We start from the raw sequence: 23,585 nt of genomic DNA on the forward strand, positions 1-23,585 counted from the left end.
TTAATTTGTAGTTACTCCTCAACTTCTTTTAAAAACTACCTACAATACTGAGTGGTATTACCTGCTTCTGATATCATCTCAGTTACCTGCCTCTTTGTCTGTCTTATGCCCAGATTTCAAGCTCATTGAGAGTGAATGTCTCTATTGCTGAATTCTATACATGCAAGCTTTTTGCAGAATGAGTTTCTCTGTCTGTTCTGTATTTTCTACCCATCTACCACAATGGTGTCTGTGATGGGGAATACCAGGAAGTACAGTAATGTGAGTACTAAGAAAGATTGATAGGAAAGAATTCATGCATCAAAAAATCACTAAAAAGTAAGTGTTTCATTTTGTCCACTGAAGTAATTTCATATAAAAGGATGTTACAAGACCAATGAAAACAGACTTGAAAAATTCTTCATAATTATCAACTCCTGTGCTATATACAGGTGAATATGTCTTACATCAGAAAGATATGTCCATAAATCCATTATTAACTTAAAAAAACAAAACATAAACTTCTTTGATGAAACATATTCTTTTCGGTCAGGCTGATTTTTACAGTCTCAAAGTACAAATACAGAATTATTTCTATTGAATATTCTATCAGTTGTAGAAAAGTCATATTTTCACTGATTTAATGAAAGGTGGTAGCAACTGATATAAAACCAAGGCAGCAGTACCATGTTAATAACTAGGACAGTTTAAGCCAACCTATATAAATATATATTAATCATAAATTAATCATAAGAGTGGTAGATTTACCAACTGAATATGGAGAAAAATTTTGAAATTTTGTTTGAATACAACAGAAGAAATGGATGGAGAAATAAATCATTAATTCCATTTCTCAGTAAAACTGCCTTCTCTTTCTTTCCACCTCTCCTGTCCTTTTCACTTCCCCAAGTGATATTGGCAGGACTCAGGACAGGAAATTTTCTTACTTCATGATCCATTACAGAAGTAGCCAGGGAACAATTGCTGAATGAATGAAGTTTAAATTCATCAGTGTACCAGTACTGAAGGAGATACAGAACAGACAGCTGAGGCTCACCTAGAAAAGCCCTGCAATTCTGTAATTCCTTGGACACCTGTATATAACTGAGGTGTCCCTATGTGAGCTTTTAGACTCATGAAATGCCAAAACACAATTTTTGTGTCAGTGGCACTAGAAATTTGCCTGATATAGTCACACAGAGTTTTCCTGAAGGGCCTGAAAAGCTTAGAGCCTGCTGTACTATAATTTCTGTTCCTGTTACTCAGATATATTTTCCCTGTGAAGCACATTACAGCACTACAGAACAGTTACTGTAAATAGGTAGATGCCTTTTCTTTATAACTTGTGATTTTTAGCATGCTCTTCATCTTTTGAAACAGGGCTGAATTCTTGATTCTTCATCTCACTTCCAGATGTGATGAATCTAAATTTTCAGTCAATATAGGTTCAAAATTCAGTTTGAACAGATATGATATATTGTTAATAAAAAAAGAAAGATGCAATTAAAACTTTAAAACTGCCCATTGTCAAATAAGCCATATATTAACATTTGAAAATGAGTTACCATTCACACTGGGTTGAAAATTTCCCTTTTTAAGTTTTTAGTCACACTTTCTTTCCTGAAACCATGTAATATTTTAGCACTTTACCTAAAATATTTCTGAAATTTTGTTCAATGACCGATGTTTGGATCTTGAGGCAGCTACAGAACAATATAATGTAATGACTTGTGACTTCTGGACTCATCCATGCCACAGGTTAAGTGGTTTAATTGAGAATCCGTAAACTGTCAAAACAAAGCAGCAGTACTGGACAATATAATTAGACTGCATCACAAGGTGCTTGTGGAAGGGAGGGAAAATGGTGCATTCAACCCTAACTTTCATATTCCTGACTTCTAAATACCGATGCTGTCTCATCTAGGAGAGGCCAAACATAGAACTCATAGGGAATTGTGCAGCACGATCCTCAAACTATGCAACTAAGTAATACACTTCAAAAGCTTTTTTAATAAAGGTTTAAGAGTAATGAGGCAACAAGGATTGGCTGTAAAACATTTCATTATGAAACTCAGTTACACAGCAAAACTATCAGCTTTCCCTTGTCCTCTTCCAAGAAAATGCTGTGACTTTCCAAAAGACATTATGCTCAATTAATCCCTACTGCCATCGAGGCATGCTAGCTGTGTGCTTCTCCACCAGAAGCATTCTACATGCAATAAGGATGGCAGTCATATTAGCACAGCTCACCAGCAGCAGGGATTTCAGTAATAGACTGGGTATAATCCCAAACTCTATATTTACCTCTAACCTTCCTTCTCGCTGCAGTGACCTCACAACCTTCTCTATATGTGCTCCCGAGCCAATACAAAATCAGATTTTACACTACTAACTTTCCCTATTCCTTAGCCTATTTTCATCCCCTCAAGATTCACTCTTTGCTTTTTTTCTCTGACATTTGCAAAATTGACTGTGAACGAAGGGTAGCTAGTCCTCACTGGGCCTGTGTTCCTTGGGCTAGGTTACCAAGATGCCTAATTAAAAACTGGCTCTAGTATCTCCATGCTTTGTGCAGTCACATCTATCTTCTGACTGCATTATGGACATAAATTCAGCTCAAGAAGACTTTGTAGGGGAAGGCTATCTTTTCATTACATGCTTAATATCCATTATAATTGAACCTGGCTTTTAGTTCAGGGCCTGACGTCATTTCAAATTGCAAATAATAGGCAATATTGATAATAAAAACAATTTCATCACAAGGAGCTTGATTAGTTGTCCAAATCCTGGGTAAAAGTGTCTACATCTGTATTAAGTTGAACAATTTTTATTTTGCTTAAATACATTGCCATTTAGGGCTCCTTCCATATTTTCCCTGATTTCCATGCAAATATACTTATGTCTCCAAACTGCAGCGAGTTCCTTTAGTTGTTGTTTGAAATGCAGGTCTCAAATTCATGTATCATTCCAAATTTAAGCTTATGGAATCTTCACAGCAACAATTGTATCTGGGTAACAGATTGTTTGTTAAATGGAAATGGAAATTATCAACTAGGTGAATTATTTCTTGCGTTATCCTCACAACGCAGCGCTTTGAGTCGCATGCTGTTAGACACTTACTGTGACATGCAGCACTGTGTTCAAGATACCTACAGCTCCCAAAGGTATCGTCATGAGAATTACAGGTCTCAGCAGTTTTTTGGTAGGAAGGGATTTAAAGCAATATGTACACATTGTTTTCATGTTTGAACATTACCCCCAACAGCATACCCTGGTATATTGTCTTCTCTCTCACCACTCATACAGAGGTGAAAAGAGCATACAAGAGAAGCAATCAGCTTGTGCTAGACTAGTTTTGAAGAGCAGATTATTCAACCACTTGGATGTCTGCCCTGGATAGGTAGTATCAATTCTGTACTGACTGCACATGAGCAGAAATAGGTTTTCTTTTGGGTTAATTTGCAGAACATTTTCTACATGCCACAGTGATCCAAATTAATGATATAGGATTTTATTTTAGTATTGTCGTTACTAATTTGGTTCAAGTCCTTTTTCGGACACTATTATGCAGTAAAGATAACTGCTATAGTAACAAAATACTTCAAGAAAAATCAATAGAAGTGAGTTTTATGGCAAAATAATTGTGCATACACACATAAACAACAATATAGAAAGAACGTGTCTTAGTACCAATTTAACTACTTTTTCATAAGTTATAGACAGATCTGTCCTAGCAAATTAAATTTTAAGAATAATTTTATAAGATTTGTGTTGTAGCACTTTTTGCAGTAAATGATTCTGTACAAACTGATTCTCCATTCAGTAGCAGCCAGATATTTGTTCCACGCTTTATGTGGACTGTTTACTAGGAGTTCCCTAAAATTTTTTTACAGGTAGCACATGGTTATGGAGGTTACAGTGTTTGGACTGTTCTCTATTGCTTGTGATAAACCTAGTGTCCTTCTTTTCCTTGAGAATAAGGCAGAATGCGGTTCAGCTTGGGATGGATGTGGTGAGAAAGTACCATCAAAACAGGAAGATCAGATATTCATAAATCGCTGCAAAAGCACTAATTTACCTACTATCACCTTATGGCAAAATGAAACCTGTCTTTCTTTCTACTTCATTAGTATGTAGCATCTTCAAGGTGCTGATAACAGACAGCCTGGACTTTTTGTACTGGAGACAAGTCTTTCATCACAAGAGGGAGAATGCTTCCTTCAGCTTCTCTGAGCTTCCCAGCCTTCATCCCCAGCAAAGATCATCTTGGCTTTTTTTCTTCCACCTCTTCTCCTGTGAGCTCGCCCATCTGTTTCCATTTACTCCCAGATTCCCCCCTCCTACCCTCTCCATCTGATGAGCCACACAGTACTCTCCTCCCGCTTCTTCCTCCCCCAGCACTTTGCTCATGGCAGCTCTCTCCCTCCTCTTTCTGAGGACCTGCTTTCCTGAGCGAGAGGGCAGCTTACCCTGGGACCACTGTCCCTGAGGCTTGGGAAACATTCTGCCTCTGCTAGGAAAGATTCCCAACCAGCCTTGAAGATCTGCCACTCCCACAGGCTACTCAGCTGGATCCACAGGACACAGAGGCAACAGCACTGCATGGCAGTGTCTGTGCCAGGGACATCTCCAGAGGTGATACAAAACTGGTGCTGCTTCTCTGGGAGGATGTAGTAATTATGTCAAGACAAACATGACTGGTACCAACACCAATCTTTTATTAAAAATTTTTTATACCTTCTTTCAATGGACTTCTCTCAGGCAACTCTAACTCCTTTCCTCATAGCCAGCTTCACACAGCACTGACTCCTTCTCTCCTTTCTGCAAGTTTGTTTCTTCCTTCTGCATGATTGACAAACCCCAAGCTGTCTCTACCCTGCCTTTTCCCCATATAGCATCTTCTTAGTTTGTCTGTCCCTTACACAGCCACACGTCCCTTATCTCAGCACAGTTAGCAGACTCTGGATCTTGTGGCCAGCTAGCCCACTCTTTTATAACACCCAAGCTCACTGGGCAGGCAAGGCAGTTTCTACTCCTTGGAGATCAGTACAGCTGTAATTCATTGGGAAAGATTGCCTCCTGCACTATGTTTACAACCTATCTTCCCACAGGAGGGCATCCCACTTTGAGGCACACATCCACACAAGTGCATGCCATGTTTCCAGCACCACAACTCCTTTATGAGTGCCCTGCTCCTTGCTCCCTCACCCATTGGTGTGTCGGCTGTTATACAGGACTTGGCACACACACACTGCAAAAACAACAAGGCTACACAGCAACAAAAATATGAGCAACAAATCATGAATGGGACTTGAGAAATAAAGGAAGGAAACAAAATGGCAGCTGATATAAGTAGTTCCAAAATAAGAGTAGGGGTCAGTCAGGAATCTTCATCCTTGCTCCCTACCATCACATGACAGTAAGGAAATACTGCCTGAAAGTAAAAGCTTTGAAAACTCATGGGGAAAAAAAATTCCCCTCTCCACTCACAGTATATAATTAATAATATAATAATAGCTCATGGTAATAATTGCCTTTGTGTGTCACTGAGGCCAAGTACTTTGTCAGACACAGCCAGTACAAAATACTTGTAGTTACCTATTTTGTAAGAGGGATACTAATGGCAAGCTTCATGCTTTAGGTCAGTCTCTGTTAAAGACAAGGAGGAGACTTGATACACTGGCTCTTTCAGGGAGATTGAATGTTAGACCACAGAGACTTATTGTCTCATCCTGTATGGCAATTTCTACTGTAAAGAGAGCAAGGAGGATGTAGAAGGCTGGAGAATCAAGAGGAAACATGTAAGGAGTGGAGGAGAAGATCAATTACAATAAAATGAGAATAAAATAATGGTAAAGAAAAATGTTGAGCTGATGTTTAGGTAAACTCTTTCTTACTTTTTTTCTTTTTATTGTTTCTGTGGGGTTCCACAGAGGTTTTATTAAAGACTATATTTTTATCTTTGTTTTATAGACACATGCTTTTGAGAATCTTATTATTTGACTTGGAAACTTCCTCCAGTGTTTACCTAGATGATTATCAATATTCAGTAAGTCTGACTTTGATCCCAGTACCATTTACAGTTATATTGATTTATTCCTACAATTAATTAATCCTAGAAAACAATGCCCAGCAACCAGCAATTTGTGAAAACCAGATATCATGTGCTGTTACATTTAGAGAAAGTACATACTATAAAGCCCACTACTTGTGCACCAGCTGTACAAAAAGGAAATTATTTCATTTTTTAAAAAACCTTATTGAAGAAATATCACTCAAAGGTATTTCATTAATGGGCAAAGTGGGACAGATAGCAAAGGCTGATTGACTAGTCTGTACATTAAGTTAAACATTTGCTGGGGTTTGAACAACTTTCTTTGATTTTGATCCTCATGTCTTTCAAGGTTCCATTACCCCTGACAGCCAGCCTCCAAGAAAGAAAGAACTGATTTAATACAAAATACTAAGGCAAAGGTAATATTCTATGTATTACTGACCAATCTTAAACTGTAACTAGTGGTAGTTTGCTTGAAAATCTGAACAAAGTGTCACAAAGTGGATCAGTGTCATTGCATAGTACACGTTTGAAGTAGAGCTATTCTGATCCATAAGTTAACTTTCGAATATTTTCTGGACTGTCCTTAGACCAAGGCAACTTGCTGTCTTTCAGAAATGCCTCCTTTCAAAAAATCCAGGCTGGAAACAGAATTTCTCCCCAGGAATCAAAAGTATTGACTGTAACAACAGCATGTCCACTCATCAAAGTAGTGCTCCAGTTTTCAATTTAACTGGTAGCTCATTGTTTTGAGTAGGGAGTGCCAGTGAAACCTTAAAACATAGAAAACCTAGTCTGGGACAGAAATATTCCGTGCACAAATCCATCTCATTGAGCTACTTTACTGTTTCTAAGTTTTGTCAGTGATAATGCAAGACAGTAATTGCAACATAAACAATAGCAAATGTATCTTTATTTGGGTTACTCAGCTTTCTATCCTACTGTTTTCTCCTTCATATTAGCCCCTATTCCATGCCCCAGGGCTCCTTGCCATCTCCTCATTAAGGCATGCACCTTCTTGAGGCTCCCTATCAGCCTCCTGCACTGCAACAATTAACCCATTATAGTACCAGGCTGCAGCATTTATTCAGATTCATAATATGCTCTCATTGCTTGCCAGGTTTTAAAATTAATCTTGAAGGAAGCAAGAGATGTGTTGGAACACGTCAGGCTTTTCCAAAAATGGATCATGCCATAAATAATGAGCTTTTTCTAAAGAAAGGAAATGCAATAGATCTCGCTCCTCTGGTACCCGTAAATCATATTATCATCATTGCAGGGGGAGGGGTATTAGTTAAACTGGAGAAAGAGAAGATCAGTTGGAAGAACAGAGGAGAACTGACTGGAGACGAGGTGACTGCAGATTGTACTGAAAATAGATCTCCGGGGATGGACAGAGGTCAGTAGCTGAGTCCTACACATACTGCTTTTATTATTAATCGTTTTGTAGGGTCCTATTTTCAACTGCAGCAAAGGGAGTATATGCAAGCAAAATTTTCTGATTACACAAAGCTAGGAAAAAATACCAATACTATCTTGTAGTGCAAGCAGAGAAAAAGGAAGAAAAGGAATGGAATGGGACAAGGTGAAATGCAGGAGTGTAATCTCAAGATGGTACACCAGAAAAAAAATAATGAGCAGTGAGTTTAGGCACACAATTTGGGTGGGTAGCATTGCTTTAGCAGATGGCTGAAAGAAGAGTTACAAGTTGGGTGCTTAAAAATTTTGGATTGCTGTCATTGCTAATAAAAGGTGATCATGAGCCTTAGATACCTTGCACCTATATTTAAAAAAAAAATCATAAAAATTTGATGAAGGAGAGTTTGAAGGGAAATAGTGGGGTTTCTTCCTAATTTTCATTGGATGATATTGCTCTGTCAGAGTACAGACAGACTTTGCACAATTTGGTTCACCCATTTTATTGCACCCATGTGCAACACATTTCAAGCTGGCACAAGCCAAGCCCCAAGAAGGTGCACTGGTAGGAGGAGGAAGTGCTATCTAATATGGCAAATTAAAAGTGCTTCACTTGTTCACACAAACAAAACAAAGGCTGAAAGGGAGCATAACTGTTGTCTGTAAATATACAAAGAGGGAGAAGAGCTGTTTAAAGGATGATGTTGACATAAGGACAAATGGTTATAAAATGACCATGAATAAACTCCCAACAGGAAATTAGGAGGAAGCACTGGAATGATATCCTGGAGCAGCCCTCCAACAGGAGCAGGGGAAGCAAGAAACTTCACTGGTTACAGCATGAAACTTGAGCACTTCATGAAACCAATTATGTGATGTACAGCTGACAGCAAAAGCTGGGGTTTGAACTTGATGCAGGAGGCCCTTTTAAATCCTATTTCCTATGTTTCCAGGGAAAGCTGATTTAAATCTTCAGCAAGAGATGTCCTAGATGCTGATAACAGTAATTAATACCTTACACTCCAGTAATACTCTTCCATCTAAAGACCACAAAGAATATTGAACACACATGGGAATTAAACATCTAAATATCCACCTGTGTTTTTCTGTTGTTTTGCTGTCATGAAATTGTGATGCCCTAAGCAACTCTTTTGGATCACTTGGAAAAATCTGTAAAAATGAAGAATAGACCTCACAGATCTCCTACTTTTAAGAATAAACCTGTAGTTTTGAAAATTGTCACTGTGTTTCCAAGGCTTTTTAATTCCAGAAAATGTATGAATTGTATACAATTGCTCGTTCAAAGCTATAAGCCATATGCTGTTTAGCTTAAAATGTCAATGAGCGAGTCAGCAACAACAAGAAAATGAAGGTGTTTGTAAATGTTGCATTTAAAAAGCATTTAGAAAAATGAGAGTGGTCCTCCAAAGATGTGCACATCTTCAAAATCAGAACAATGCCGTGTTTCACAGCCATTAAATAACGTGTCACGTAGCTACAAACAAGAATCATATAGCTTGAAAAAATGCTGTTTTCCTCTTGGGGAGTTGGAACAGAACCAGTTCCGTGTGTGTGTTAATCCCCACTCTGACTTCCACCGGGAAAGGTGCCAGGGGTGGCGAGGGATGGAGAGCAGTCGTTGCCTGGCTCTGCTCCCTGCCCTGAAACCCTTCCCTCCCAAACCTGCAGAGCCCCAGCTCTACTAGCAGGCATTCAAACAGCCACACAGAAGCAACTCAACACACTGATTTGGCTCTTTTCTGAGGACTTAAAATCCTCTGTCTTATCCCTCCTCTTCCACTTCCATCACATAGGAATAAGTCCTTAGGTCCATGTGATTTCTTGCTGTCACTATGCTGATCGCTAAATAGTGAAGCGCTCTGTACAGAGATGCATTCTGAGGCAGAGCTCATTTACACAATTCCTACCTACCAATGTGCTCCTGCTTCTTCCACTGTCATGCCAGATGCCAAGTATGGTCCTGACACAGAGCAGTAAGACCTCTGCCTTCTCCTCCTTCAAATCCTCCACTCTGCATCCTCTGTTAGGGCCTTTACAAGCCCCAAGCAAAGGTGAGCCAAATGGGTTTCCATGTCTGTGTAGAGCCATACCCAAAAAGAACTTTCTGTGCCCAGAAAAGTATATTAATCTAAGTCAAAGGAAGTAATGTGTGTAGCTGAGCACAGAATCTGGCAGCAGGAGTGTGTAGACCCTGTTAAAACACATGCTTGAAACAAGACCAAGTGCATTCTCAGGGTAAACCAGCTCTGAGGATGAGGACTCAATAAACTGGGATGGGAAGCAGTGTTGTGCTGAGTGCAGGGATGGAAAGGCACACACAGAGAATTTGTCAGGCATCTGAAAGCTTCCATTTCAAGAAAGCCAATTATTTTCTAGGTGATTAAAATTTACGTACACCTCTTTGTAATTGGGAAGATATGACCATGCAGAGGACTGATAGTTAGATTGCCCCCACCGTTCACATGCTGCTGGTTCTTCTGGGCCATAATCTCTCCAGTGGGTAGAACACAGAGCTTTGTTTTCCTAAAGCTCAAAACAGTAGTCCATGATCCTTATAATAACATACAAATAATAAAAAATCGTAGGAATTCCTATATGCAAAAATTCCAGATTCTGCCCACAAAAATAAATCCTCTGTTTAGGTCAAAGAAAATCACATGTGTGTAGCTGAGCTCAGAAGCTGGCAAGGAGCCCACTCTAAGTCATGCATGTGAGGACAGAATAGATCCCATTGTCTCTTGAGAGCTTTTTAATTTTTCTTTGTTTTTCTCCAGAACATGAATTACCTAAACCCGAAACAAGAATTTTTATCCAATGTAACATGTCTCTGACGGGCAGAAAGATATTACATTGAATAAATTTTATTTCTTTTTAGATCAGTTACCACTTTAAAGACTGCTGAGAGGAAATAATGTATGTCTGCAATCTCTTCTACAGGCCTACCCAAAGAAAGCCTAATCTGCTGTGGATGATGGCTAGAGCAGTCTCTGATCAAGTTCTGTCATCATTTATTTCATCCAAAACAAGGGGTGAAGGGTTTCCTCCTTTGAGTTCTCCTACAACCTTTTCAAGCCACACTTTTCCACTAGAAAAGGAATCCATAGGGACAAGAAGGTAAAGTGAAAAAAGTGTATTTTCTGACTTTCCTCAAGTACAATACAGTTTTAATGGTCTTCTCTTGGTTTCTGCCACTGTCCCTTCTTTCTAAAGAGCAAATTCAAATATAAAAAAAAATATGGTTTCCAAACACATGATATTTCAAGCAGTTTTTCTGCAAAGTTTTAGAACAGTGGTGCAAATTTCTTCCTATTCCTCCCTTTTTACTTCCAGCATTTTCTACCTGTCTTCCCAGAAGATCTTTGCAAAAACTCATAGAGAAGAAAAGTAACACCACATTTTTAGAAAGGTCTGTACACATTTTTATTTGAGAGTTTGCTTTAGTTCCAGATAGGCCTCCTAGTATCTAAAGAGGAGAAGACTAAAAATCTTGAGGAGTGTCCACCTGGCTGAAGCAACCTGGGACTCCACAAACTCAACAGCCAGTCATCTAGTCCCCATCCCTATTTTCTTCTCTCCCAGCCTCACCATCCACCCAAGAGAGCTCTGTTCAACAGGTAGAATTGTGCTACAAGAAATAAATCCCAACTTGTACTACCAGTCTTTATCTGTCCACTCTCCCACATCCAAAATTCCAATATCAAAAGCAGAGGTGCCTTCATTTTGGTTTCAAAGTAGCTCAGGTAGAGCAGAAGACAAAAACTTGATAAAAAGACAAGAAACTTGAAAAAAACCCACAGAAATAGAAAAACTGATGGTGTCCTGATAATGAATGGCTTAAAGGTATTTTACCAGCATCTAATCACACTGTGGAGAGAAGGAAGCAATGTAAGAGCAGTTGTTTACTGATTATTTTCAGCTTTGGCATTCATTCAATACATATGGGAAGGCTCAAATGTAACCACCTCAGTGTTTAGGAGATGCATTTGACTGTGAGCTTGTGGGAAGTCCTCAGCTTGAAGATACTGGAATATTTTGCTTTGAAATTGTCTGTGGGTTTTTTGTTGTTTTTTTTCTTAAGTTATAGGATTTAATTAATTTAGTGGTGTCTTTTTAAGTCAGAAATTACACGTAAGGTGTCTCCTGTTTTCCTCTCTTCCTCTCTCTCCTTTTCCCTCAAAGATTTTGCTAGGCATGTACATCCATTTCAGAATCTAATCACAGACAACTTAAATCTTTCCAACGTTAGCCACATTAGTAATTGCAAAATAATAAACATGACAAAATTCAGATTAATAGGGCATCCTGCACAACTCGGATGGCGGGGAGAGCCCTCTGGAATTCTAAGAGTAATAGGTCTGTGTTTATTTCTCAACCAACGGCATAATGTGACTGATTTACAAGAGTTTAACTCAAGTGTTAATCTGACAGTGACGAAGAGCTTCTCAGTGGCAGAATCACTTACACTATCATATTAGTTGCCTCCTCTATTAAAGCAGTATGGTCGATAATTGGAATGCTTTTATGTCTAGTGGTTCTGACAAGGCTCTCTTTAGGTCACATATGGGCGGTCTGGCTTGCTGCACAGCTGAACAGTGGCAAATGATTTAAACTGAGAAAGTATTGTTCTCCTCGTATTATGGAGCAAGGGCAGTTCAAGGAAAGTAAGGCTCTGCACCGGCTACCTGCTGGTGTGTAGTAAAATAAGATGGACATGATACTGGGTTGGGAGTACAATTAAATCTATTTTGCACCAATGTGTTGGTGGACAGATGAGTTTCCACATGGCAGAGCTTTATGATCTTTAAGGTAGACTGAACTAATAGATTGGTGTGGAGCGCACTGAAGTTACTAAGGATGAGAAAGCAAGCAGCAGTACATTTGAACTACAGGTTTCTCATATGCTCCACGTCATGCTGAGTTTTTATAGCTCCTGGCTTTCAAAAAGCCTGTTTCAAAGAGGTTTGCGCTAGACTGGGCATGCAGTTTTGCTCTGCAGATATTGTCGCTACCGATTTAGTGGAATGCAATTAGGAAGCCTAAATTAAGTGGTAATGGAGAACCAGCTCTTGAAACTGGGGTTTCCACGGCAACCACTGCTTACAATACAGCCTTCAGTTAGTTTTCCCACTTTATCTGCAAAATGCACAATTGAGCTTTAAAACAGCTTTGTGCTGAAAAGCGCACTGTAAACAACTGTTTGCAATGAGAGTTTTACACTGTCTTTAAATACAACAAGCTATCAAATAAAATTTATTTGTCCACACTAATAAAAAAATAAAATAAAAAATTCGCACAGTACAGAAAGCTCTAAAGGGTCCAGAAACTTATTATTCATTCTGGAAATGTATATATAATAAAAAAATCCAAGATCTTGTGGGTCCTCAATTTCTCTTTTAAGCCTTATCATTATTCCTCAATTTTAAGACACATAATCCCATATCTCTCAGTAGTGAGAAGAACTGAGCATTTTGGTACAAATACTACATTTATCGCAATAGCAACACTATATAGTTATAAAGCTCTTTTTGTCTAATATGAACTAATAAATGTGCATTTTCATCAGTCTTCCTTTAACATCTAGCAATCCTTTCCATTTTTTTCTCATTATAATGCAATATTATATCCTTCACAAACATTCTTATTTTACAGCAAAGTAATGCTATGCCATTTCTGAAATGCTTAACATTCTTGATTGCTTTAGTATCATAGCCCAACTTTTCCATCTTGTTGGAGGCAACCACAGGTGACTAAATACGCACAAAATGCAGAAAAATGGAAAAGATCATGTTAAGGTCATAGATAAAGGTAAATTGTGTTGATCACCCTTTTCATGATAACCCCATCAAAATGAATCTCTGAAATTATGAATTTGCTACCAATCATTCTTCTATGTTTTACAATCACAAGTCTTGGATTAGTGTCAGGTAACTGGTAAAAGTTGAGAGCTTGGCAGTTTTTAATTTTCCTTCCCCCCCTCTTCTTATATGTCTTTGTTTTAATTAAGATAAAAATCTCAGAAAAACATTGCACAAACTTCCCTGAGTTAATTTCAGAAAAGATATCACGTAATTTTGAATTCTGGCCTATCAGCTGATAAGCACTCTTTTAAGGAAGCTTTTTTTTTTTGAAAAAGAGAAAAAACACACCAGCAAAGGACCCCCACAGCAAATCAACACAGAGCTAATTCGTGTCTCAGCTGAAGCACAGCAGCCCAAGCATCTTGCAGCCTCTCAAGACTGATGCACTTTGAGTGTGTGTGTTTTAGCAACCACACTGGGTCTATGCAAAGAGAGAAAAAGGGTGTGGGGGTGAAGGTGGAGGGAAGGGGAGAGAAGGGGGAGATGTGGGTGCCTTCCTTCAGGGGCCTGTTGGTCAGAGGACTGCATCTTGACATCCACAGTCACGTATAAATCTGGATTTGATACAGTCCCTGCAGACTTTGAACATGCCAGGCAGGGAAGCTTGCCCTTCACAGTATGGGTGCACTTTCAGATCAGGCTGTGACTATTCTGATCTGCTCGAAAGAGCCTTTTCAGCACTAACCAAAAGCAGAGTGAGGATAGCAAGGCTGATTGCAAAGTTCACATCTCCTCTGCTGTGCGCCGGTGCTAATGGGAGTTTCTCCTGTGATGGGTAGGTCATAAAACACACAGCTGCAGAAACTGTGCAGGGTGAACAAATCAAAGAACTCAGTAATAAAAATGATGTGTGTGCCAATATTATTTAATATTAACTTGTGAAAACTGTTGAAGAAACACATCTTTGTCATATATCAGAATTGGCTCTAAAGCTGGATCAAGGAATTAATAGGGTTATTTGTAATGATATTGTCCTCGTAAAGGCTTTATTATTTAGGAATCAGAGTTGGAAATTGTAATTCCTTTAATGATTTTTCATCACATAAATTAGCCTGCCTCAACTCCTCCGTCTAGAAGGCAAGAGGAGAGGTTGAGCTGGTCCTCTTCCTCATTCTTACGCAAAATCTGCTCATTTGGACGGATCCCAAATTTTAAAGAAACAAGTTCCTGGAAGAAATGCAGAATGCCAGTGCTCTCAAGACTTTCACAGGGCACCTCGTTTCAACACCGACTGCCTGCATTTTATCGGAGTACTAAAGGACACATTGAAATTATTTTGTTCTGGCACTGGCATGTGTTGTGATGTGTATGCATTCAATTGCACTTGACAAATCTTTGGGGCAAACAAAACGGTCTAATGTAAGGAAATATCTTAACATATTCCAAAATGACATTTTTAGACCAAACATGTGTTCGATTGATTTGCCTTCTCCAGAGATCAGTTTTGAGCGCGGGCCAGCAGCGGGCGGGGGGGCGGCTCTGGCGGAGGCCGGCGGGTCAGCCGCGCTTCCGCTGGTATTTCCTGCGCGCACAGGCCCGGCCCGAACTGTACAAATAGCTCCACATGGCATCCTGAGAGCGTGCCAGGGAATTTTATGATCGCACGCCAAGTATGGTTGTCAGGTTCCACTCCACTGCTGTGTGTGTATGTGTGTGCTCATATGTGTGTGTGGCTGAAGCTAACTTCAGACTGAGTAATTACCATAATCCAAACAGGGCCTTTACCATCTTATTTGCATTCAGCCAGCAGTGCTGTTTTTATCAGCACCACTACTGAATTGTTGCAAAGTTTTAATTATCTTGACAACTCTCCCTTTTTTTTTTTTTTTTTCCATTCCTTTTTTTTTTTTCTCTCTCTCCCCTCTTGGGTTGTGTTTGGATTTCAGCAGTCATCCCCCTATGGCAGCAATCACATTTCTGCAATGGGAAGTTTTCTCACTTTTTATTCTAGTATTTATAAGCAGCCACAAAGGCTGCTTAGAAGGGGGCAGAAATAGATGGAGGTTGTACTTATTAGTTAATGCCTAATATTTTTTTCAGCAAAAGTCACTCCAGATGCCTCTTTTTGAATTGCTCTTGAAGCCCTGGCGTAACTTTACACATGTGTGTAAGCTTGCAGAATTGAAAGAAAACCATTTCCTATGCAGAGAGATACCCCCTTGCATAAATGTTTGCCAAAATAGAGCTTTAGTTGTCATGTTTTCAATATTTCCATAATCTTTTGATTTAGGATTAGTATAAAGTGTATCATGTCACTTATATTTGCTCTCTCTCAAACACCCTGCATTTTCAGTGTTTGAATGCTGTTAGACAAATTCAACCTTGAAATAAGACACCGTCTCCTAGCAGTAAGGGTAATTAAACACTGGAAGAGCTTACCCAGGGAGGAGGTGGACTCACCATAGCTTGGAGTCTTTAAAATGAGATTAGACACCTTTCTGAAAGACGTTGTTTAATCCAGCTACTTGGGAAAGATTCCAGTGCATGTATACAGGGGGTCAGATGAGATGATTGCCAAAGTAATTTTTGACTTCTCTGGCCGTTGGTCTAGAAATCTTAGTTCAGATATATTTGGGTTCACATTTGAAGAGCAATTATGACATCTACATAAAAAAATTGTTTTTTGTATGTAAAATTGGGTTTTTAAGACTAAACAGGTTTTAAAGCTTTGTTGTCTACTGCAGACAATAATGTTCTACCTGGTAGGTTTTGCACTACCTTTTGTTTTGCTTTTATAAATAGTTACAAATCACAAAGGTTAATGCAGAATAAAATACTCCAATGTGAAATTGCTATGGAGGAATAGAAGCCTTTAAAGCCTAAAGATTCGTAAGCAGAAAAAATGCCAAAAATTATTTCTAGTCTGTTGGCATCTCAGATACAATAGATGTTTTAAAAATAAGCCAAATTAATGTATTTTTCTAACCTTAGAATATTATGACTGTATTTAGCATTCCATCTCTTGAGAAGTTTATGCATTAGATTGCATATAATTGCCATCAACAGTGTGCCAGTATTCTGTTCATCTGAAAGATAAACAAATTCTGTTTAACAGTCCTTAGATATTTTTTTTTGCTGCATTTTGGCCTTATGAACACCTTATCCTTGTTTTCCCTTTAAAAGAAAAAAAAAATTAAAGGTAAAAACCATTAGGGATTTCTCTTTAAATCCAGCAATCTATGCATACTACTAAGAATCAATGCTCTGTAAGCTGTCTGGTGTTCTGCAATAAATTCTAGCTTTTATAGACTTTTTCTGGGCCAGGTAGCTGTTAATGCCATAGAAATTGATTATTTGTGGTGTTCTTATCACTGCTTAAAATATCTAATTGCTTTTTCTCCACAGATTTGGATTTGGCTTGCTTGATGCTGGACGATTAATGAAGGAAGCCCTAACTGGACAAATGTTGGTCTCCTGAGACAATGTGTTGTTGATAACAGGTCTGATTTGAGCAAGTCTAGTCAAATTCAATTTTAATAGTATTTAAAGGCACACACAGGACACATATAGCTGAGCTTTCGACTGGTTTGTCCGCTTTTTTATGCCTGTTGTGTTACCAGAGCTTTTTCACATTAAGTATTAAACTTTGCAAGGCAGTAAAGACACATACCTGCCAGCTGCAGAGACACAAATTTTGCCTCAGTATGGCAGATCTTGTTCAAAATTTGCCTTTCTTCTTTCATACTTATGCAGACTGGAATATGTAATTCATCACTACATGACTGTTCCTGTGGAGAAATTATTGCACTCTGATTATTTTGAACCCTAAAAATTATTGATTGAGGTAAAGAAGAGACAAGAAGGTATTGCAATCAGTTCTCAATCTAGTGAGGGCAACCTATTTAAAGGCAGCTAATCCTTAGCTTAAGAGCTGTATGCAGTTTCTACTGCTCCTACAGGACTTTTCACATCACTGTGCCTGTATCATTTATGTGAAGTTAAGTAAAAAACGTTTTCCACTGCACTACCAAATCAAGATAACCACCAAACATCAGGCACTATCTTATTGGATTGCTGCACTGAGTGTGAAATTCAGCTCACAGCTCAGTCACAGCTCCAGGTGAGGAGGAAAAAGATCTCACATGCCACCAGAATTCTGGACTTCAGGATGTTTTCCCCTCTCATGAAGTCGAAGCAATGATATCTAAAGTCAGTAGGGTCTAGAGTACTTTTCTTCTTCCAAGACTTCCCATTTTCTAGAGAGAGGTAAAACCAGGGGGAAGTGGAGCGTGCATCTGTGCACCTTGCACGTATTCTAACCGCAGTGCTAGTCTCTCTTTCTTTGTCCCCAAAGAAGGTTATTGAAAGAGAGACTAATGGCCAGCTCCCTGCAGGTCCAGGTCTTAAGTGCTATTTTGCAGAAGTGACTGTGTTTTCTTGCGTGGTGTTTGTTGTCTTTTGTATACTCTGGAGGGAAAGATAGAAATCTCAGAGGGGGAAAGAAATATGGATGGACATGGAAAGTCACAAACACAAGATCCATGCTCCAACAATTGCCTATAATCATAGCCTTTTTCAGCAAAGTGGCCCCTAGCCAGTTTGGGATTGGAGTCCTCTCCTCTGGCTGATGACAACAGTATTTTATTCAAATAAATTTATCACCCCATTCATATCTCTTGCAGCATTATCATAGTCACAGCAGTGATGCTGCAAACTAATGTTTTACCTAACAGCCTAATAATGATTTAGGCAGTGTTTCATGTATGAGGATACCCCAGGTGTGTCTCAAGACAGAACAGCCAGACTTGTCAGACAGACAGACTTGTCACTGCCACCTTGCAGAGACACCCCTTAGACTGCTCTGAGTCAGGGTGTTTCTTCTCTGTTGGAGGTATGCCATTCTTTAGAAAACAATTTAAGATTTATTAGTCTGGCGAAAACAAGGAACAGACCATAATTTACTTTTTTTCCTGATGTGCAGGTACAGAGCAGTTGCCTGCAATGAGCTCATCCCACAGGCCACAGCATCTTTTTGTTTGTCAGTTTCAGCCAGATTAATGTTAAGATGGACTGGGTGCAAACAGTTGGTTTTGTGCACCTGTGGATCAATGACTTGGGCATGCTTTCCAAGCATTTTTGTAGAAAAAGCAGGAATGAAGTAGAAATGTGTAATCCTGTGAGGTGGTTGCTTCCCAAAGATCTTACTGTGTTCAATCCTGCAGTAATTCTCCAGCAAAACAATGTGGAGAGTTAAAGCCCTGAGGGACAGGAACAGTCTCCCTTTTCTCTGGATCAATGCTGTATGTAAAAGGCACAGCAAGGAAGGCTGTTTCTCAATATTGTACCTACTTGAGGCTCCTGAAGGTGTGATTAATTGGGAGTGATTAATTAAACCATGAGTCATGGCCTCCTTTTTTTCCTGTCACATTACTTATGAACAAGAGGGCAGTCAGTGTAGTTAAATGGTATGAGATAGAACATTTAGAGGAAATATAAAGAAATTAGTTGTGTTGCATGTGGTCAACCTGTGGGATTTCCTGCTACAGGTGACCATCTGATAAAAGGGGTTCCTTGATTGAAAATAATACAGTCAATGCTATTACCATAACAGGTGGAACCATCACTGTATGTCTGGGACTTCTGGGTGTGCTGGGAAGGCAGAAGTGAGTCCTGCTTGGCTAATAAAGTAAGAGCAAATGCACCATGTGCTGGGAAGTCAGGCAGGAGTGCTGTTCTCCATGGACAGCAGCACTGCACTATTAGCTTGATCTATGACTTGCCATTTCATGGTTTGGTTGGTTGTTTATTTGTCTGTCTTTTTAATTCCTCTGGAAAATACTGTACTGGCTCTCTCTGTTGACTGAATGACCAGGCTTGGGAAGAAGACATAGCATTCTTCTTCTCTGACCTTTATATCAAAATTGATTAGCAATAATTCTTTTGCAGAAAAGGATTGACAATAAGATGTGGATGTTCATCTTTAATGAACTCTAGTCACCAAGTGGAAACCAGCTAACTTTGATGATGCAATTGACTACTTTCTTAGCAATAGCTGAATACTTGCTCCTCAAAATGGTAAAGTAATGCTGTACTCACAGATAATATGAAGAACCACCTGTTGCTGTACTTGGATTTTTTGTCTCTCATCTAATTTCTTGAGACTTTTCTCATCAGTGGCAATAGCAGGATATGCTGGCTAGTATTTATGCAGTTACAAATGGTAATTAATAACAATAAAATTAATAAATAAGAATTAGAGGCTGTGTAATCCTGTAAAGTATTGAGAATTTTATGTTTATATATTTTAAACTATTAAAGTAAGAAGTCCACTCATAATTTAATCAGTTTTGATTTTTATCATGCTTGGCAGTTTAGAGAAGAATTCACTGGAAGGTGTCTATTTTATATTGTTCTCACTATCTCAGAAAAGACTCTTATTTTAAAGACTCTTTGTTTTCAATTATGAAAATACTTTCCTGATCTCATTAAGCCAAAAAAAGACGAAGTGCTGTTTTTCCTTTTTATTTGTGACAACACAAATTAAACACACCTATGGCAAACCAATTACTCTGTTTATTCTTTTTTGTACAGAGCAAGCCTGTTAACTGCGAATGTGAAGAGATGAAGCAAGCAAAAAAGAAAAAGTGTGAAGAGCTTTGCTGCCATGTCATCACTGTGTCAGATAGTTTTAGGACCAATGAGTGAATAGGTATGTAAGAGAGACTGTTATTCTACAGTGAAGGGCTATTTCAAAGAAATAAAGGGGGAAAATTAAAAGGCACATCAGAAAATTGTCACCATATGATGACAAAGTTAGAGAAAGAACTTCATTTGTCTTCTTTTAATTTTGGATCTTTACAGTGGAAGAGTACTACAGAGAGACCTAGATAATAATATCTTTGATCTAATCAAGTGTTGCCACACTACCAGTATTGTTGTTTTCTTGTTGAAGTTACTCATGTAAGAGAAACCTCTCTGCTGTGTAAGTTAAAGGTTCACATTCTGTCCTTCATTTTTGCAATTTATATCATAAGGCTCTTTGTTTACTGTAGAGGTAATAGATATCATCACCTTTGTTTAACCATGAAAGTGTTGATTTTCAATTACTTGAAATTTTAATTATTGTGATTATAACTTAGTACTGCTGCCATGGCATTTCACATTCAGAAGTTATATCAGTGTAAATCACTTGGGATAAAAGACATAAATGAAAGGGTTTTTCTCTGAATATTCATGGTACACTGGAAATTGGGAGGTCAGGATTTCTCACAGATAAGACCATCTATTGCTGTGTTTCCCTCCATGGACATACATGCTACATTCCCTTCCTCCCTTATTTACTAGAGCAAGGAAAAGGTTTCCTTCACTAGCAGGGAGTCTGTGGTCTTTGTCAGGCACTATTTTTGGTGATTTGGTGCTGTACAAGACTGCTACCTTGCAGAAGATATGGGGGATGTCTGGATTGTCTGCATCAAGGGCTTACTTTAAATGCCAGAGGTGGAAGATTCCGGAAAGAGCTGGAAAAATACAAGTACAGTAATTTGCACTTCACAGAAGTTTCTTTTAGAATAGAGACAAAAATGAGGCAGGAAGAGAAGCAAACACAGGGGCGAAGTAATGGCAAAAATTAAACTTTAAATATTTCCTTTAACTGCAGTCAGAGATGGGGATTATATTTGACCAAACAACCAAATCCTTCACCACAAGTCAGGACTAAGTCTTACTCCATTTTTTTTATTTCAATACTTTCAATAGAAAGGACCCAGTCAGTTATTCTCTGTGTGCTAAATAGTGTTTTAGCAACACAAATTGAGCAAGCATATGGTTTTATTGTATTGTATGAGTGGTGCAATATCTTACTGCAAATATAAATAGGATACTCACTCACCTTATTCAAGTTCCCAATGTACTTTTTATATTAAACCAAGTTTATTTTGACAGAAAAATGTTGACCAACCTAGCCTAGCAGCATTCACATAATGAGCTGACACAAATCCCATCCATTAAAAAAAAAAGCCAGTGGTGTTTTATTTATTGTCACAATTTGAAGGATAAATACAGAAATGTAAGAAATGGAGTAATAAAAACCATGTAGTCCCTGCTCTTCAAGGGTCTCATCCAGAGCCTACAAAGGTAATATACCTACTCTTTTTTATTTTAATATGCTTTGCATAAGTTAGAATTCATTGAAAATTAATAACAGGACAAAGAATCACTCTTTTTATATTTGTTGGGTTATATCCATAATAAACTTGTAAAAATAAAAACAACAGAAAACATTAAAACATATCCAAATACCAAATTTATTCTAGACTTCAAGGTTACCTCATTTTCTGCTCCAAAGTAAGTGTGTGAAGACTTTTCCAAAGCCTTTATTGAAAACATTTCTCTTCCCATCATGGAATAGTGCATCTTGCTTTCCTCTTGCAGTTGTTCCTTCTAGAGACATGAATCTTTGGACAAGCAGTTACCAATATCAGAGGGTAGTCTGGAATGCAGCACCACCTGGGACAAAAAAGGATTACAGATTGCTCTCATGGGAACTGCTGGGTGAGGGAAGGTGGTGGGTCAGGAAACTGTTCAGCTAAAGCAGAATGCCCAGGAGTGTCCCAGGGAAAAGAAGCAAGGCCAAACATCATTATTCCAGACACAGATTTCTGAGCCAACCCGTATTTTCAGATAGAGCAGCTAGATTTTATTCTTACAGTGGATTCATATCTGAAAATTTAAAAAAAAAAAAAAAGTAAGCAAAAGGACTATAAGATTAGATTCTCATTCTGCATTTCATCAAAGGAGAACTGAGGAAAAGACAGGTGGAGTGATTTTGTGGGGCAAGTTGAGCCCTAGGTCGAATTGGATCTCCTGTCTTGTTCAGAGGCTGCCCTTTCCTGACTGTGATGTGGAAGAAACACAGCCATTAGCAGGCACCTGCAAAAATGCTCCACCTGTTTGTGCTCAAAGTGACAAAGCCCAGAGGACGATGTCTGTGTTCCCTGCAGGCCTGTAGGGAGCATGATGTAGCTGATGCAATTCCCGGCTCCTGCACACCTGCAAGGTCTCATTGATCTGCTGTTCAGTGCTCTGAAAACTCAGAAATCTATTATCAGTGTGAGCATGTGCTTATTGATCAGGTTACCTGCTTCTGCTCCCCTGTGTGCACCTAATTGTACTGGCATACACACACAAATATTCACACACATGTGCATGGTTGCAAGCACACACACACATGGGTTAGGGGGATGTGTGTATGATAAAGGCTTTACCTTTTTTTTTTTCTTAGCTTTACAAAACTGCATGTAAATAAAAAGAATGGACCTTCCCCGTGAAACGTGAGCACAGAAACGCTCACAAGTGGCCAAGAGCTGCTAAATAATTAATCAATAGAGCAGTGTGGCAGTTTGAAATGTAAATGTGATGGATGAAGGTGTGATGCTTGTCATCAAGCAGAAAATGATGTGACTGGAATGGATAACCCACAGTACCTGCTAACTGGCAAAAGCTTGGACACAAAGATAAAGTAAAGCCATCAGAAAGCAGACCTGGCAACCCCTAATTCTTGCCTTTGACCCACAATTCACTTTCATGTCTCTGTCCCAGAAGAGATGTTTAAAAAAATGATGAAGAGAGATCTTGGGGTGGGAAAGGGGTGAGAAAAAAACCATCTGAAGAAATGCTACCTGACAAGGCTGCAGGCTACATTCTTGAGAACACCTTTCTTTTCTTTATGTTCTCCTTCTCCTGTTAAATAAAAATGCGGCTCCTTTTTTCCCTTTCCTTTCTTCCAAAACTCTCCCGAGCCGTTCCTGCAAGTGGTTCTGTGACTCGGGAGCTGACAACAGCCGCATGCAAAGGAACAAAGAATGAGAGTGACAATTCAGAGTGCACGCAGGTGAGAAAGACACCTTTTACTTATCAAACTAGGCTGCAAAAAATGCTCTTTTTACTCAGCGAGCTAGAAATAGCGGTGATCTAACAAGGCACTGATCCAAATTCTTTATTTATGCTGAGATGTAATGCTAACAGGATTTTTAGGTTGACTAGTAGTCTGTGGCCCCTCCATTCAAGTAAGGAAGCATTCCTCTGATTTGGAAAGAGGAAAATCCATATAATTACCGTATATTATGTGACAGGAAAATGTATGCTGTGATGGCAAAGGGTGACAGAAAATGTCCATCAAAAAATTTGTTTTCAGCGACTTCTTATGCCAGTCATTGCATTCTGTCTGCAGAGAAACACAACACAGAGCTCAATTGGTCCAAATTTGAGAGAAATTAACTTTTGTAAAAAATGGGATTATTTTTTATCCTTTTTTTCCC

At 38.8% G+C, this 23,585-nt stretch overlaps 1 long non-coding RNA gene across 1 annotated transcript in view; it reads left to right on the forward strand.

Moving 5' to 3' along the window:
• Positions 1-23,585, forward strand: part of LOC130258949 (uncharacterized) — a 138,209-nt gene that overhangs the window by 98,502 nt on the left and 16,122 nt on the right. The window contains exons 6-8 of the long non-coding RNA XR_008841558.1: positions 16,675-16,769; positions 19,216-19,344; positions 19,861-19,978. This is a non-coding gene — a long non-coding RNA (uncharacterized LOC130258949). The remainder of the gene's footprint in view (positions 1-16,674; positions 16,770-19,215; positions 19,345-19,860; positions 19,979-23,585) is intronic.

This window comes from Oenanthe melanoleuca, chromosome 1, assembly GCF_029582105.1.
Source record: "Oenanthe melanoleuca isolate GR-GAL-2019-014 chromosome 1, OMel1.0, whole genome shotgun sequence".
Taxonomy (NCBI): domain Eukaryota; kingdom Metazoa; phylum Chordata; class Aves; order Passeriformes; family Muscicapidae; genus Oenanthe; species Oenanthe melanoleuca.